The following is a 19153-nucleotide window of genomic DNA, read 5'->3' on the forward strand; positions in this document are numbered from 1 at the left end:
TGTAAGAGTGGTCATGTTGGTGCGCATGATCCACACTCGTCTTTTGCAGCGGCACGGGTGAAATCTTGCCTCGATATGCATAGTAGATGCATGATAGCCTCCCTCTCTGTATGTGCTCGCACAGTTGGTCGCCCTCCAATATTAGGGGGTGGCCCAAGAACTGATAAAAGGAAACTACTGGCCCCTTAACCGGGAGCGCAAGTCTCGGTGAAGCATCTAAGGGCAAAGGACCTTATATTCTCCTAAGGTGTGGATATGGAGCACAATGAAAATGAGAACGCGTAGCCCTCTAAAGGCGAGGGCGTGCAGCCCTCTACAGGCGAGGATGTGCAGTCCTCTGATGGCGAGGACATACAGTCCTCTAAAGGTGATAGGTACTAGTACACAAGGGTCCACCTTTATGAGAAAGCAAGAGATCGACTCATCGAGAGGGCCGGTCATCCAAAAAGATTGGACACGAGATGTAGGAAATCTATGCAATTAACATGATTTTTAGAGATGCAGACACATGCAACCTTTGTTGTGAAACTTGGTAACGCTGACCTCATATGAAACAATGCAATGCAATGGAAAGTTGTACAATGTTCATGACATTCTTTCACTATTTTGTGATTTTGATTTTGATTTAATTTTTTTGGAAAACACAGATTGACTGTCCTTTTGAAAAAGGTGATAATTCATGCAACCTTATCCTATCTTTTGCAAATCTCTCTGGGAACTCCCTCAGAGTGTATATTTTGTTTGATTTAGTCACTTGACCATTTTGGAGTGACGACAATGGAGCCGTTTGACGTTTAATCAATCTATTGAAATTCCAGGGCTTGTCTCCCCCCCTTTTTTTTTGTTTAAAAACATCGACGGGTGAGAACTTTTGATCTGCCCCTATGCTCACTTGAGGCTCATGCACGATGCCCCTCATTGCCCCAGTGTAAGGCTTTGAGGTACCAATTGTTGTCTTTTGTCATGACCTTGTAGCTGGGAACCTATTGGGTGAAAACTTCTAATCTGCCCCTAGGTTCGCTTGAGGTTTTTGCATGGTGCCTTTCATTGCCCCAGTGTAGGGCTTAGCGGTACCAATTGTTGTCTTGTTTTCACAACCTCGTAGTGAGGAAGAATGAAAGAAGCAGTTGATTCTTGCAAAAAGAATTTTCCAAGGACGAGAAATAGTTGAAGGATTTTTCAGTTGATGGATTAAGCCAAATGACTCCTATGTAGAAGCAAGATGTTTTGATGTCTTGATGATGCTAAAGGATCAAGTGCTTCTAAGTTTTATTCAAGACAAGAATCCAAGAAAATCAAGATATATGATCAAGTTGATCTCTAGAATCTTTAGGAAGAAGTTTCCAAATTGAAAAAACAAAAGGTTTGACCAAAGAATTCTATCATTTCAAATTGAGATTTGCTCTTTGGTAATCGATTACCAGTAGCTGAAAATGTTTATAATAGTCACTAGAAATTTGAATTCAAAATTTATAACGTGTAATTGATTACACATGGATGGTAATTGATTACCAGCAGTTTATTGAACGTTTTAATTCAAATTTTTAAAACCTGTAATCGATTACACAAGTCTTGTAATCGATTACCAGAGGGGATTTTCAGAAAATAATTTCCAAGAGTCACATCTATCAAATGTTTTATGAATGGCTATCAAAGGTCTATTTATATGTGACTTGGAAACACGAATTTAAAGAGAGTTTTCATTGCCCAAAAAGTTTTATCCTCTCAAAAGATTAAGAGTTTTTCTAAACTGAAATGTCTTTATCCTCTCAAAAAGATTCCTTGGTCAACCACTTGCATATTCAATAAGGAATTTTGATTGATCTTCATTATACAATCTATCTCTTTTAAGAGAGATTTCTTCTTCTCTTCTTCTTATTTCTGAAAAGGGATTAAGAGACCGTGGGTCTCTTGTTGTAGAGGATTCCTGAACACAAGGGAAGGGTTGTCCCTGTGTGGTTCAGACTTTGTAAAAAGAGTTTTACAAAGAGAATGGAAAATCTCAAGTGGGTTGCTTGAGGACTGAACGTAGGCACGGGAAGTGGCCGAACCAGTATAAATCAAGTTTGCATTCCTCTCTTCCCTTAAACTTCTTTTATTTATTGCTATTTATCTTTTGCTTTAAAGAAGTTTATTTTGAATTGTCTTTTGAGTAATTCATGTTAAGGGTGCATTGTTAATCCGAAAAGAGTGAAAGTTTAATTGGGGAATAGTCTTCGTATCTTAATTCAACTCCCTTTTTTTCTTAAGGTAACTGAGGCCATTTGTCCAACATCCTATTCTTGATAACTCACTTCTCTCTAAAAGACAAACTTTCCGAAATGATAAAATGAGGTCACATGAACGTCTTGAAAACACAGTCAATCAAATGCTTTTCTTTTTAACTCCTTTTTTTTATTTTGAAACTCATTTGTTTTGAACTTTACTCGTTGTTTTACGGCACCCCCACCAACGTGCAAGACGAGTAATCTCTGGTTGAACGGTCTTGGAAGTCCAAACTCAGGAGCACAGGTCGCTTGAGCAAACAGACCAATGGCTTGCACCCACATTCCGGTGAAAGTTGAATAAGCAAAGATGTGTTTGTGAGAGGATGAGGGACAAAGATATCAACTTTATGCATTTCATTTAACATTGTAACTGTGGTTTACAATAATGGTACAAACTTGAAAATCCTGATGAGTCATTAGAGACATCAAAAAACAACTTTCAAAATTGCCCCATGTGTGGAATCTCTTGTCAATGTCAGGATTTACACGCGATTCTCCTCAAATTTCAGCCAGCCCGCATCAATTAGACCTTGCACCTTACGCTTCAGAGCCCTACAATGCTCAATGGAACGCCCCGGGGCTTCTCCGTGACAAGCACACGTTGCGTTCGAATCGTATTCTCGGAAAAATGGAGGTCGATGAACCTTGGCTGGGGTTATGGCTACCATTGCATTATCGAGTGGATATGGGAGCAAGTCAGCATAGGACATCGGAATTTCGGTGAATCCTACAGGTTTTTTTTCGCTGCAAAACTCATTTCTTGGCGGGTGTTTTGGTTTGTGCTAAAGGTGGTGTTTAGCATTAGTAGGTGGGTTTTGTGGTTTGATTTAGGGATGGCCTTTATGGATAACTGGGTGGTGGGTAAGGAGATGGGTTGTTATTGGTTGAGTAATGACATTGTTGGGTTGGTGGGAAACTTGGCCATATAGGAATGGCAGCCACAACATGGGTTTCTCCCTCATTCTCATCCTCTTCATTTGCCCCAATTTTTATCAAAGCAGGATGATCAAATTTGCCTCTTTTCAGACCCACTTCGATTCTTTTGCCGGCGAAGACCATATCCGCAAAGCTGGAAGGTGTGTAACCCACCATTTTCATAGTAGAATACTGGTAATGTGTCTACCATTACGATTATCATCTCCCTTTCCATCATTGGGGGTGCCACTTGGGCTGCCAGATCCCTCCACCTTTGGGCGTATTCTTTGAAAGATCTGTGCCCCCTTTTTGCATATGTTCAGTAATTGCATTGATGTGCCATCATTTTCTTCTATTTTCTAAACCCTTTTTGCACCATTTTAATTACTGATTGGTCTTAATTGTCAATTAATCAGGCAGTTTTATTATTTGGGCTCATTTAGCTAATTTGATGTTTTTAATCTAATTTCAGGAATTAATGAAACATTGGGCTTAATCCGAATTTTGGTTATGGACTTGAAGAGGGAAAATAAAGCAACGCTTACCTTAGTTAATTTCTAATTAGGAAATTTCGCAATTTTATTTTATGTTGTTCAGTGTTTATTTCATTTTGGGCCAGAGTATTGTAACAGGGCCCAGTGACTTTGAGTGACTCTTTTTAAATAGCAGCCTTGGGATTCGTGCAAGGCTATTCTGTTATGCTATTTTATTATTCAGAGCTTTTGTTTTAGGTTTTTGACGTTCTTCTGTTCTAAGGCTATTGTTTTCGTTCTTAATGCAATTTTCTGTTTTCTGCTTCGAATTACAATTTCGTTCTTGCTTCTTCTTCTACTTTCATTTACGTTTCTGTTTCATTTACATTTCTGTTCATTTACGTTTCTGTTCATTTACGTTTCTGCTTCATGTTTCATTTGCTTTTTCTGTTTGAATCTATGGAAGGCTAGTTTTTCTGGTGTTGTTTCCTTTTGAGGACGAAGCCCAACTCTCTTTGAGGTTTCGTTTGTAATGTGGTTTCCTGGCAGTTTTCCCTTCACCAGTTGTCCCAAATTCATGAACATTAATCAGTGCATGCTTCGTGTTCGATTAATTGCCTCTGAGCCTAACTTGCGTTCATGCTTAATGGACGAAGGGGTAACTGGTGTATGTGGTGCCTAATCATGTATTGACAACCCTAAGTTGATTTTCGCTTAGTAAATTGAAATAGGGTTGGATTAAGTGGTTGACTGTTATGGACGAATTCTCCATAACCCAGGATAAGAGAATGGCTTCTGAATAAGAGGAAACAACCCGTTTTTAATATTAGTAGTCTCATATTCCAGTTTACTTGTTCTGCTCTTTAATCACGAAACAAACAAACCCCCCCCCAATCGTTTCTGTTACTGCGCAAGTATATTATGAACATTTGGTTTGTCACTGCTCGTTGGGAAATGACCTAGGATCACTTCCTAGTTACTGCATTTTCATGTTTATTTGATTCGGGTACGGCCTCGATCATGCATCCTATCCAAAGCCATTATACTGACACTGCCTAATGAAGGCAACCATTAGGTCCTTCCAAGCATGGGCTCAGGAAGGTTCCAAGTTAGTGTACCAGGTAACAGCTACCCCCAGTAAGACTTCCTTGGAAGGAATGTATCAGCAATTTCTCATCTTTTGCGTATGCCCCCATCTTCCGACAATACATCTTTAGATGGTTCTCGGGGCAAGTAGTCCCCTTGTACTTGTCAAAGTCCAACACCTTGAACTTGGGAGGGGTGATGATATTGGGTACTAGGAACAACTCTTCTAGGTTAGCAAAGGCATAATCTTCACCTCCTTTAATGGCCCTGAGCCTTTTCTCTAGATGATCCAACTTTCCCATTTCTGCCATAGCATGAGGGTTTTTACTTGTTGTGGAATGCAAGAGGTGTAGTTGGAGGTGATACTGAGGGCCCTGCAAAGGGTTTTGTAGGGGTATACCACTAATTTCCTACCCTTCAGTGGCATATCCGAGGCAAGGCTCGAAGTCGGCTAGATTATGGTGGGGCATTTCATGTGTCTCACCCATGGGTTGAGAGATATATGCATGATCAGTTTGGGGTTGTCGGTTCTCAATGAGTATGGGAGTGGAGTTATTGACATTCTCACTGGGAGTGTACGCTACATTGGGTGGTGTACAGTTGGGAGGAAAGCCATGTGGCGGGAAGGCGTGCTTGTTTTGACTTTGCGCATAATGGGGGCCGCCCGTACTTCCCAAATCTTTGCCTACCATAGCTGAGGTTGGATGATTCATTTGGTTGAGGCCCGATGGGGGCATCGGGTTCACCTTAGCAACAGTGCTGGTAGCGGCAGTTGCAACCGCATTAGCTTCCATTATCTTCTTCACGCTCATCATGGCCTCCATCATTGTGGCCATATGCTCTTTCATGGACTCCATGTTGGGCCTTCATCTGCTCTTTCACCTCCTCTACTTCACCCATTACTCTACTTCTAGCACGGGTTCGGTAAGGGCACCGTAAAGCGTGTTCTTTTCCTTTTTTATAACAATGATTAAATTTTTTTTTCAAGGAAAGAATGCAATGAACAACATGGATGTATGTGAATGATGCATAGTTGAAGTATTGTGAATCTTTACGCAGGATATGGGGTTGAATCAATTTAGATTTTCAACATGGTCCATGACATCTTCGTCAAGGTGAAACTGGAAGTAACAAGGACATTAACAGTCCTAAATGTGTTTGGCAGTAGACGAAGCAATGATGTAACACAATCCATCTTTTGCCCCAACTTTTGCAAGATGGTTACTTCCATACTTCAACTTGACTCGATGAATCTTTTCGTAAAAGCACGAGCTTGGTTCAACCCCATAACCCAGGGAATGGCAATTTTGATCGCCAATACTTCAACAACATTTCATAGGGATGAAAGATTCGGGAATACGCATGCTATGTATGGAAAATGTAATTATGAGATTGAGATGCCCGAAGAGACATCCTTTCTTAATTAACCACACATTAGGTACCATGCTCAATCATTTTGTTTTGTTGTTTGTGTTTTTTTTTTTAATTTTAGAAATGGGTTTATGATCCCAACATGGTTGGCTCATGGTACCTAATACATGCAACTAAGAATGCATCATGAATTTTCATGCTTCCCTTTTTTTTGTTTTTGTTTTGTAGAGGAAGGCACAAGGATCATGTATGAGCAAACATGTAGAACAAAAAGGTATGTAATTTGTAGATCAAAAAGACAGTGAATGCATATACATGCCGATGCAATGACTCATGCAAAATGTGAGGCTGGAATATGATAACGGACAAATGCAGGAACGATATGTTCAATATGATGCCATGAAGAGATGCTTATGCGAGGCATGATATGAATGCATTTTACAGACACGAGAGCCCGGAAAGTTATCTCCTCTTACTTGAACACTTGGGGGTGAAGTGCCCCATGTGTGCAGTTAAGAAGACGATATGGATCTTCCGACTTCCCACGACAAAAGATGAGACCCACATACAACGCATGTGTGACGACATGATGCAGATGCGCAAAAGCGCAATAGGGGGATTTACACATCATGGCAATATCCTCAAATAATCATACAACAAAGGCGTACATGACCTTTAGGTTATATGCATGACAGTGTTTAAAATGGCACGCAGCGTATTTGCTACGTGCCCTTATTTTAGGGACCTACAGGATAGTATCTAGGGTCTCTAATAACTACTCCCAATGATTCATAACTCACACGGCCGTTTTCTAGAGGTATCATCACTCAAGATAATAATATTGTGGCAGTATGGAATACCAGTGACAACATATTATAAAGAGAGAAAGCTCTAGACGGGGTTTCACTATTATCAAGCAAGTCGGAGACCTAGCATGATGATAGATTCACCTCCACTCCTTAGATTCCCATGAACCCGGGTATAGGGCCCCTTTTTTTTTTACTAAAACCCGTGAGTGCTTAAAATGCAGTGTAAAAATGTGAAAAGACAGCAGTTATTACATTTTAGACAGTTCAACAAATGCACACACAAAAGTTTCACAATTCCAAAATTCCTTAAAATAGGCCTAACTCACAAAAAAGTCCCAGTGGAGTCGCCAACTGTCGCAACATGCCCTTTTGCAGGTGAGCGAGGCGAGGCTCACGGGTGCGCTTTCCAAAGGAGGAAAGATGCGCGGAGTTGCCACCAACGTTCATTTGTGGAAAACGTCGGAAAAACCGAAGGAAACTAGTAAAAATGAAAATTCTAATTTCGGGAGTTATTTTACGTTTGAGGAAGGTATTAGCACCTCTTACGTTTGTCTCAAAGGACAACAGCCTATTTTAGAATTGTGAAATTTTGTTATTTTACCTTTTATTTCTTTTTATTTTTTGAGGTCGACAAAAGCGGGGCTTTTGCTCCTACGTACCCTCCATCGAAGAGGAAATCAGACCTACGTAGTTCTTTCTTAAGAGTGAATCAAGTGATTCTTTTTACTTGAAAGGTGATCATTTTAAGGCGTTGGACCTTAAATCTGATCCATTTACTTGATAAGGAAAACTGAAATGATAAACTTTCAAATCCTTTTTTAGTGATTTTTTGGTGGACGAGCTTGACTTGGCGAATTGATTTTAGCCTTAGTTTCGCTTTAGTTATTAGTCAATTCAATTAAGAATGAGAAATCCCAAAGAGAAAACGTCCGATTGATTTTTGTGCTTCATTTTACTAAAAGATATTTTTTGATTATTATATTATTATTTTACCTCTTTTTTGATTTCCAACGTGGTTACGGCACGACCGAACGGTCGGAATTCATTTTAACAGAAATTAACGGATTCTACAATTCAAATGATCGGTGGAAATTTATTTTATTTTTAGATTAGACGCGAAATGACTTAAATAAATGACTGAAGCGCGTCAAAAGGGGGCACGGAAAGTAAATGAAATGAGAATAAAAGTACACAAAACAAATGGGGACCACCACGGGTACATAGAATGAATTGAAAAGCTCGATTTGGAAACTTACCCGTTGAAGAACGAAGAACGGATGAAGAACGGTGAATAACGGAGGAAAAACCTTCACAAATTTGCTTATGGAAACATGTCGAAAGCGTTACGGAAGCACCTCGGCTTGGATTTTCTTCACGGAAACAGCTGAAATACCTCACCAGGGGCATCCGGGATCCTTAGAACAGCCCCCTTCAGCCTATTTTTAGGAAAAAGAGGGAGGAGGTTGCCGCCCAGCCCGCCCAGACGAGCTGGGTTGCTTCCTTCAGAAGCAATCCAGCTTCAAAAAATCATTCTGGAAGGAACAATTCAAAATTTCAAAATTGCTATTTGCACCCCCCAATTTTGATAAGTTAACCCCCCTTCTTTCGTAATTTACGGAAGTCTTACGGAAGCATATAGGACTTGATTTTCTTCTTTTTTTCTCTTCTCTCTCACCCGTACTAAATGAAATATGCTCATTTAGGGTTATGGGAATTTTACAGAAGCATTACAGGTGTCCTGGAAGCCCCGGAATCCCATTTTCTAACAAAACGGGGGAGGTGGTTGCCACCTAGTTCGCCCAGGCGAGCTGGGTTGCTTCCACCTTAAGCAAGAAATTGCCCAGAAACCTCTAGTAGGGCCAGATTCGAAAATTACTATTTGTACCCCCCATTTTACTAAATACACCCCCTTTGCCTTTTTTGGCGATTCTTTTTCCGTAACGTTACGAAACTTTACGAATTTCGTAACGATACTTATTTTCTTTCCGTAAGGTTACGAATCCTTACGGATCATGTATTTACTCTTTTTTATCTTTAGAAGAAATTACGGAAACTCACGGATTGCGCAACAATACTTCCTTTTAATTTCCGACGCGTCTCGGGACTTCACATATTGTGCAACAAAGGGTGCCAGGTATCTCGAAGCGGCCAATCAAAAGTTGCATGTCATCAAGTAATAATCCCCGGACGAAATTAGGGTATGACACTGATAAACTGCTAGATGTACTCTATGATTCGGGTACCACGCATTTGTTCATATCTCATGCATGTGTGGAGAGGTTGGGGTTATGTACGACGGAGTTACCATATGATATTGTGGTGTCTACTCTGACTAACGAGCCTGTAACCACCTCTCGGGTGTGTTTGAAGTGTCCTATAACTGTTGAGGGTCGATCTTTTATGGAGGATTTGATTTGCCTACCTTTAGCTCATCTAGATGTGATCTTGGGAATGAAATGGTTATCTACTAACCATATCTTTCTAGACTGCAAAGAGAAGATGCTAGTATTTGGTGGAAATGTAATTCCAAATGAACTATTGAAAGAGAATGCTGCCAACGATGGAGTGGGGGATGTTCGAACCTACGTGGTGTTGTTCTCCATGAATGTGGAGGAGGTCTCTGAAGTTAGCAGTATACTGGTGGTGTCAGAATTTCCAGAGGTCTTTCCTGATGACATTTATGAATTACCACCTGAGAGAGAAGTGGAATTCATTATTGACTTGGTGCCTGGGGCTAATCCAGTGTCAATCGCGCCCTATAGGATGTCTCCAGTAGAACTAGCAGAGGTGAAGGCACAAGTGCAAGACATCTTAAGTAAACAATTTGTTCGCCCAAGCGTATCACCGTGGGGAGCGCCGGTCTTACTGGTAAAAAAGAAGGATGGAAGTATGAGGATGCTCGTAGACTACCGGCAGTTGAACAAAGTCACTATCAAGAACAAATATCCCCTACCGAGGATAGATGATTTGATTGATCAATTGAGGGGAGCGGCGGTATTTTCGAAGATAGATTTGTGATCGGGGTATCATCAAATCCGAGTTAAGAAGGAAGATATTCCATAGACTGCGTTTCGGACTCGGTATGGGCATTATGAGTATTTAGTCATGCCATTTGGAGTGACTAATGCTCCGACTATCTTCATGGACTATATGAACCATATATTCCATGATTACTTAGATCAGTTCGTGGTTATGTTCATTGATGATATCCTAGTGTATTCGAGGAATAAGAAGGAGCATGAAAAGCACTTGAGAATTGTGTTGCATATCCTGAGGGATAGGAAATTGTTCGCCAAATTGTCGAAATGTGGATTTTGGTTAGAGAAAGTGCAGTTCTTGGGGCACGTGATTTCTAAAGATGGGGTTGCAGTAGACCTGATTAAAGTGGAGTCGGTTATGGAGTGGCAACAACTGACAACTCCAACAGAAGTTCGAAGTTTCTTGGGGTTAGCCGACTATTATAGGAAATTCATTGAGGGATTTTCTAAATTGGCACTACCCCTAACTAAACTAATTTGTAAGAACGAGAAGTTTGTCTGGAATGAGAAATGTGATCAAAGCTTCCAAGAGTTGAAGAGGCGGTTGACAACAGCTCCAATGCTAATTTTGCCCAACCCTAAGAGACCATTTGAAGTGTATTGCGATGCGAGTGGTTAAGGCTTAGGGTGTGTATTGATGCAGGAGGGAAGGGTAGTGGCTTATGCTTCACGCCAATTGTGTCCTCATGAAGTTAACTATCCGACCCATAATTTGGAACTAGCAGCTGTGGTCTTTGCCTTAAAGATTTGAATGCACTATTTATATGGTACTCGTTTTGAAGTTTTCAGCGATCACAAGAGCCTTAAATACTTGTTCGATCAGAAGGAACTCAATATGAGGCAACGAAGATGGATGGAGTTCCTCAAGGATTATGATTTTGGTCTTTCCTACCATCCAGGAAAGGCTAATGTAGTAGCCGACGCGCTGAGCCGGAAGTCCTTATATGTTGCGACCATGATGAGTCTAGAACAGAGATTGATAGAGGAATTTCGAGATCTAAATCTAGCAATCGAGATACGACCCAAGAGCTTATTTGTGGGAGCGTTGCAAATCACCAATGAATTCGTAAATCACATACGCGAGGCTCAAGAGGATGACCAGTTTCTGCAAGGCAAAGTGTTAGATGCTGTAACATCCTGGAAATTTCTACCCGGAATTTTTGGAAACGATGTATTTTGAATGATTATATATAAGTATTATTCAGTGTATATGCCTATATGTTCTTGGTAGAAGTAGGAATAGTGGGGGCAAGATATGCGGGTTAGGCTAATTAAGGAAGAGAAATCCATAACTGGGAGGTTATGGGTTAATTCCTAATTAATTAGTTTAAAAATCATCGTTTTGCATGCGACTTAGAATTTAACGAAACCAACCTCTGAACCACGCTCGGGGTTTTATTCTGAGCATTTTGATATATATATTGCTTACTTTCGAAAACTGGCCCCGACGGACGCAGAGAAACGCGAGGAACTGGAACCAGAGAAACGACACGCAAATCAAGGCAGGATTTTAGCGTTTCAAAGGTCAGATTTTCCTCACTTTTGTGACTGAGTATGGGTCACAGTCAAAACGAGAAAGTGGGCCCTTCTTGCTCCACTCAAATGGAGACATGTGGCATTGCTTAAATAAAATAATAGAAAAAGAGAAAACCCTTTATTTAAAACCAAAAAGCAACTCTCTCTCTCTTCACTCAGCCCCACAAAATTTCAGACAGCTCTCTCTCTCCCTCACGTTGCCATTTTCTTCTTCTTCATTCTCCATTGAAGCTCCACACAAAGCTCCAACCTTTGGCCATCATTTCTGCTCCAAATCGCGAAAGGAGGGCATTTTCGGGGTCGTGAAGTGCGTGGCTACGAGTGGGACTTCGAAAATTCAGGTTTGGGTGGACTTCTTTCTCCTTTGATTTTCGTGGGTATGGGGTTTTGGGAGATATGATAGGTAGTCTTGCTAGATTTCTGCTGTGTGATGATTATTTGTGAAGACATTTGCTGAAAACTTGTTGAAATGGCCATGTTTGGATGAGTTAGACATACCCATTCTGTTTTAGGGTTTTTGTGATGATGTTTGTGATGTTTATGTGCTGAAATTGCCTATGGAAAACTGTTAGAGATGAATGGTAGAACTAACCTAGGGTTAGAAAGTGAGAATGTGATGTTATGAGTGGAAAAAGAGTGAGGCTTTGAGAGTTGGAAGGCTAAGTCTGAATTCTGTGGTAAATGGAGGTTAAAGTGAGTTAATACTAGCTTGAAATGTCATTTAGGACTTGGGAGAAAGCTTGGACTGTGCTAGAGAGAAAAACAAATGACCAAAGTGAACAAAGAGCCATTTCTAGGGCAAATTTGGGTGTTGAAGAGTCAAATTGTGATTCGGTGGAATTTTAGGCGTAAATCCAGTTTGAGCAAGTTTAGATTGATGTTATGGACTGGTGTGATGTGAGAGTTTGCTTCAAATTTACCTCATTCTAAATTTCACTTTTCAAACCTAGAAAACCCATTGAATGGAGGGGTGTTGGACACCTAGATTCTGTGTTGCTGTGCTTTAAAGCTTGACTTTGGTTTAGACATGATTGATACATGATTTGGGACTTGTAGGAATTGATTTGGGCAAGATTGGATGAGGGAAAGTGTGATTTTCGAAATCTGCACTTATGCAGAATTTTGCTGTCAAAATAGGTGCAGCAGGATTTTGGCTTGTGCAGAAAAATGCTTGTGTGTGATTGGCTGTGGAAAGAGTAGTGCAGAATGAGTTCTGGATGTTTGCTAGTAGATCCCAACGGTCACAATGTAGGCTTATGCACTATAGATTTCCAGTAAAATTTTGGAGTCGATCCAACGGTTAGTGAATTGGATCGAAGGAATTGTTACTGGGGTCTTTAAGTGAGAAAAGCTGTGATTTTGGTTGGTGTGTTGAGCAGAGTTTTCTGCCTTTGCTCTGCTTTGCTTGGCTGTGATAGCTTGTGCTGTTTGAATGTTGTTTTGCTTGGATGTTGTGGAAGCTTGGGAGGATTGATGGGGACCCGGTGTTGAGAGAAACGAGGATATGGGCTACGTGGGAGTACGTGAGCTCAGTTGGAGGTGGGCAACAGGGGATGGTGGGTTTATGCGCGCATTGTGGATGTGGAAAACTTGTTGTGCACCATCGCCCGACCGCCACCTAGTACCACATGTGATGGGTACCCCATAATCCTACAAGCTTGAGATGAGGAAGTGTTGAAGGGTGAAACTTCCTGCTTTTATTGTTGACCACAGAGTGGTACCTAGAGATATGTCGCGGGGGTCAGGAGACCTTGGGGACGTCAGGTGGGGTGCTATTGCCCAAAACCAAGCTTGACCAATCCCGACCCAACCCGGGCATAGTCGGTCAGTGACAACCTGTGATGTACCTAAACAGGCGAGCTCCTAGCAGTCAACAGATAAAAGGAACAAAGACCACAAAGCAAGGAGGCTTGTGGTGGCTGGGCAGTTGTGAATTTTGTATGATATGTGGATTATGGCCTCTGGTAATCGATTACCAAGGGTGGGTAATCGATTACAAGGCTTAAAATTGAAGACAAGAGGCTAAGATGGTCTCTGGTAATCGATTACCACGGGGTGTAATCGATTACCAGGCTTGAAAACGAAGTCAGGAAGCTAAGGGAGCCTCTGGTAATCGATTACCAGCCTGTGTAATCGATTACACAGAGGAATGGGTCACTGGTAATCGATTACCAGGTATGTGTAATCGATTACACAATGCATTTTTGCATATTTCATGTCCTGAGGCTGTGTAATTCAAGTTTAGCCTCTGGTAATCGATTACCAAGGCTGTGTAATCGATTACCAGAGATGAAAAGCCTTAAGATACTCCTTTTAATGTCATGTAGTGGTTATGAGATGCATTGTGCGGCGGCATAGTTAGATTCTTGTGAAAGAGTCTACCCCTTTCTTTTCTTTCTTGTAGATCGTGATGGCGGCGCAGCTAATCCGTGATCGAGTAGAGATGGAGTTCCTAGAGGGAGCTTGGGAGACCCTCGAAGGCAACACGAGGTGCCAATTTCGGGGCACCATTCGATTCACGGCTACTTCTTTGGTGCATCCAGATGAACCTGCACGGACGCTTCAGCGCACGGTGGAGTGGACAGCTTTTTTTGGATTAGTTTTATATACTTTTGAGGGTGGGTGTATCTAGGACTGACTGTTAGGTTTACTCTTTTGTTTTTGTATGGGTAGACCTGGTGTATAGGAATTTGATTATTGTATACTTGTGGCTGAAGCCACCACTATGGACACCTTTGCTCTGGATGACACTGTATTTTGTAAAACTCCCATATTTTGAACAGCTTTAAATGATGAATGCATTTATGGTCGATCTTGTTATTTGAAAAGAAAGCATTAGCAGATTTATTTGTAAAAGAGTTTATCGGCTGTATTTTATCCTTTTATTTTCACGTGACGACCTAAAGTAATGGCTGGTATATTCTTCCTTTTGAAACAGCAAAATAATTTAGAGAATTATGAGTAGTAAGAAAGAAATGACTCCGAATAGAGTTGTGAACTGGCCATTCAGGACTTTATAGTGAGGATTTTCCTTCTAAACCTAGTTATGGTGAAAAGAGAAAGAAATGAAAAAGAAAAAGAGGAAAAAAAAATTACCATGGTTTTTGTTATTTAAATTATTACTATTAAACCAGTCATTAATTTAGGGATGCCACAGATGCAATGAGAGATAAGGATGTGGAGTTTAAAAAGGATACAACTGGGTTAATTAGATTCAAGGGGAGGATATGTGTACCGCCATTAGATGATTTGAAAGTTAAGATATTGGAAGAAGCACATAAAAGCCATCTTAGTTTCCATCCAGGGATGACTAAGATGTACCAAGATTTGAAGAGAAGTTTTTGGTGGCATGGCATGAAGAAAGATGTAGCTGAATATGTAGCAAAATGTTTGACATGTCAAAAGGCCAAGGCTGAGCACCAGCGACCATCAGGAGAATTAAAGCCGCTAGAAATTCCGGAATGGAAATGGGAGAGCATATCTATGGATTTTGTATCTAGTTTACCCAAGACGAGTCGTGGACACGATGCTGTGTGGGTCATAGTAGATCGACTCACCAAGTCTGCTCATTTTATTCCGGGAAATATGAAATATAAAATGGAGAAGTTAGTAGAGTTTTATATCAAAGAAGTAGTAAGGTTACATGTGTCGCAACCTACCCTTCGGCGGGAGGGCGACGCGTGACTCGCGGGATGCGTGTTCCACGAAAGGAATACGCGCGGAGTCGCCACCAACGTTTATTTGAGGAAAACGTCGGAAAAACCGGAAAAGACGCGATCTACGAACTTTTAGTGTGAAAGGTTCGGGAGTTGTATTTACGCACAGGGAAGGTATTAGCACCCCACACGTCCGTCCCAAGGGACGGCAGCCTTTAATCGAATGTGCAAACATGACTTTGATTTTTTATGTTCCCTTTTTTATGTCTCTATATCCTTTATACCCTTTTTATATTTTTCTCTTTTTGTGGTCGACAAGGGTGTTTCCCTTTGCTCCTACGTATTCCTCAATTTGCGATGAGGAAATCAGACCTACGTAGTTCTTTCTTATCAAGTGATTCTTTTTTACTTAAGTGGTGATCATTTTAAGGCGTTGGACCTTAAAAATGATCCATTTTACTTAGTGAGAAATTGAAATGACGAACTTCAAAAGCCTATTTTTGTGGACGAGCTTGACTAGGCGAGTTGATTTTAGCCTTAGTTTCACTTTAGTTATTAATCAATTCGATTAAGAATGAGAAATCCCAAAGAGAAAACGTCCGATTGATTTTCCGCTTTATTTTACTAAAAGATGTTTTTTGATTTATTTATATTATTTTTTACCTCTTTTTGATTTCCAACGTGGTTACGGCACGACCGAACGGTCGGAATTTATTTTAACCGAAGTTAATGGATAATACAATTCAAACGTTCGGTGGAAATTTATTTTATTTTTAAGTTAAGCGAGAAATGACTTAAGTAAAATGGCTTAAGCACGTCAACAGGGGGTATAAAAAGTAAACAAAACGAGAATAGAAATGCACGAAACACAATGTGGACCACTACGGGTACATAGAATGAATCGAAAAGCTTGGTTCGAGGTACTTACCCGTTGAAGATCGAAGAACGATGAAGAACGAATGAAGAACGTCGAAGAACGGTTGAAATCTTTGCAAAATTCCTCACGGAAAACGTTACAGAAACGTTTCGGAAGCGCCTCGGCTTAGATTTTCTTCACGGAAACAATTTTTCCAAGCAAATTCGAAAGAGAGAAAAGTGCCTCAGGGGCTGAACCCCTTCCTTCTTCACTTCCTCCCCTATTTATAGCAAAATAGGGGAGGTGGTTGCCGCCCAGCTCGCCCAGGCGAGCTCAGCTCGCCCAGGCGAGCAGGGTTGCTTCCTCCAGAAGCAACCGCCTTCTGGAGGAATATTCCAGAGGGCCCAAGTGGGCCTGGGTGCTATTTGCACCCCCATTTTTACTAAGTACACCCCCCTCTGCTGTTTTTTGGTGATTCTTTTTTCGTAAAGTTACGGAAACTTACGAATTTCGTAACGATACTTGTTTTCTTTCCGTAATGTTACGGAACCCTGCGGATTACATAATCATCCCCTTTTTGACTTACGGAATGTTACGGAACCTCACTTAATTATGCAACGATGCTTCCATTTGATTTCCGGTGTGTCACGGAAACTTACGGATTGTGCATCAATATTTTTTTGGTTTTTCGGCATGTCCTGGAATTTCACAAATTGCCTAATGATGGGTGCCAAGCACCTCACGAGGACCAAAGAATGGTCGCACGTCATCGAGCAAAGGTCCCCGGACGAAATTAGGGTATGACAGTTGCCCCTCTTTACTTGTCTTTTATTGGAGATAAAAGGAAAGTAAAGATAAGACACTAATTTCGTTCCTCTCGATTTGACGAGAGTCGCAGGTGACCATAAAATCTCCACATGCAAATGACTTGTTGTTCCCAAAATTTCACAAATTGCCTAATGATGGGTGCCAAGCACCTCACAAGGACCAAAGAATGGTCGCTTGTCATCAAGCAAAGGTCCCCGAAAATCAGTGTATGACACTAATTTCGTTCCTCTCGGTTGACGAGAGTCGTGGGTGACCATGACTTGTCGCTCCTAGAATTTCACAAATTGCCTAATGATGGATGCCAAGCATCTCACAAGGACCAAAGAATGGTCGCATGTCATCAAGCAAAGGTCCCCGAAAATCAGTGTATGACACTAATTTCGCTCCTCTCGGTTGACGAGAGTCGCGGGTGACCATGAAATTTCCGCATGTAAATGACTTGTTGTTCCCGGAGGAACAAAAGGTGCAGAAGACTATGTCAGCCTCTGCATGCTATCAAGCGTTCTGTCTTACAGATAGCAAAAGAATGTTTATACGGATAACCACTCGGGTATTTCCGCGTATCATCGGGCCCGCCGCCTCTGGATGATACAAGGGTGCAGAATGACCAAACTTGGTCTCTGCTTGTCACCGGGCCCGCCGCCTCTGGATGACAAAAGGGTGCGAATAACCGTAAGGTATCTCCGCGTATCATCGGGCCCGCTGCCTCTGGATGATACAAGGGTGCAGAATGACCAAACTTGGCCTCTGCTTGTCATCGGGCCCGCCGCCTCTGGATGACAAAAGGGTGCGAATAACCGTAAGGTATCTCCGCGTATCATCGGGCCCGCCGCCTCTGGATGATACAAGGGTGCAGAATGACCAAACTTGGTCTCTGCTTGTCATCGGGCCCGCCGCCTCTGGATGACAAAAGGGTGCGAATAACCGTAAGGTATCTCCGCGTATCATCGGGCCCGCCGCCTCTGGATGATACAAGGGTGCAGAATGACCAAATTTGGTCTCTGCTTGTCATCGGGCCCGCCGCCTCTGGATGACAAAAGGGTGCGAATAACCATAAGGTATCTCCGCGTATCATCGGGCCCGCCGCCTCTGGATGATACAAGGGTGCAGAATGACCAAACTTGGTCTCTGCTTGTCATCGGGCCCGCCGCCTCTGGATGACAAAAGGGTGCGAATAACCATAAGGTATCTCCGCGTATCATCGGGCCCGCCGCCTCTGGATGATACAAGGGTGCACGTCACATGACCTCAGGGTCAGTATGACAAAGATTATGGGGCGGCCGACAAAAGCAAAGCTCTTGCTCCTACGTATTCCTCCAATGAGGAACTCAGACCTACGTAGTTCTGGATAACTTGTGAGACTTGAAAAAGTCTCCACCAGAAGATGCCTACATCTCCGGAAAGGGCGCAGATGACCATATTGGCCTCTGCTTATTAATCACACTCGAGGTGCGGATAACCGTAAGGTGTCTCCGCGGGCTACCAGCTCTTGGGTCATGGCGACAAAAGGCGGTGTGGTCGACAAAAGCGAGGCTCTTGCTCCTACGTATCCTCCAATGAGGAACTCAGACCTACGTAGTTCTTGATAACTTGTGAGACTTGAAAAAGTCTCGTTGTTTTCTCCACTAAAATGCAAACATGCTTTAGCAAAGAGACAAATATTCCAACTGATTTAGAGCAGCATATGCTTTTTTGAGTGAAAAACAATGCGTCTACCGGGAAAGGAGAGTCTGCTGATGAAATCTCCTATAACCATAAATGAGATTTTGGATGTTAGCATTTCGTTTCTAAATGACCATTTAGAGGAAACACCGGGTTCGACAAAAATAGAAGAAATCCACTCAAAGTGTATCAATCTCGCACAGGTAAGTGTTTCATCCTAATTCCGAACCATAGATATGTCATGACTTGACTTTGCAAATTATTTCCTATCAAATGAAAAATTACATGCGTGATCATGGATCAATAGGACTTCCCTTGGGAATGGGTTTTCTTGATGGGTTTTTTCTTTCGGCTTTTGTGTGTTTTTGACTTTTGATTTTCCTGGCTTTTTCTTTTTCTGTTTTTTTTTTTTTTTTTTTTTTGTTTAGTGCGGGGCGAGAAAAAAAAGGTCGCTAGCGCACGGGATTTTGGTTGGTAATTAAAGGGAGAAGACCATTTTAGGTCGTGGTTTCCTTTCCTTCCCTTTTTGTTCATTTGGTGACAATTCTGTACCGTTCAGATATTGTCCGGTCCAAAGACCTCTCTGCACATTTCTTCTGTTTTCTTTCGATCCCCGATCAGGGGCTTTCTTTCCTTCTTCTTCTTCTTCTTCTTCT

This window comes from Glycine soja, unplaced genomic scaffold, assembly GCF_004193775.1.
Source record: "Glycine soja cultivar W05 unplaced genomic scaffold, ASM419377v2 Super-Scaffold_120, whole genome shotgun sequence".
Taxonomy (NCBI): Eukaryota; Viridiplantae; Streptophyta; class Magnoliopsida; order Fabales; family Fabaceae; genus Glycine; species Glycine soja.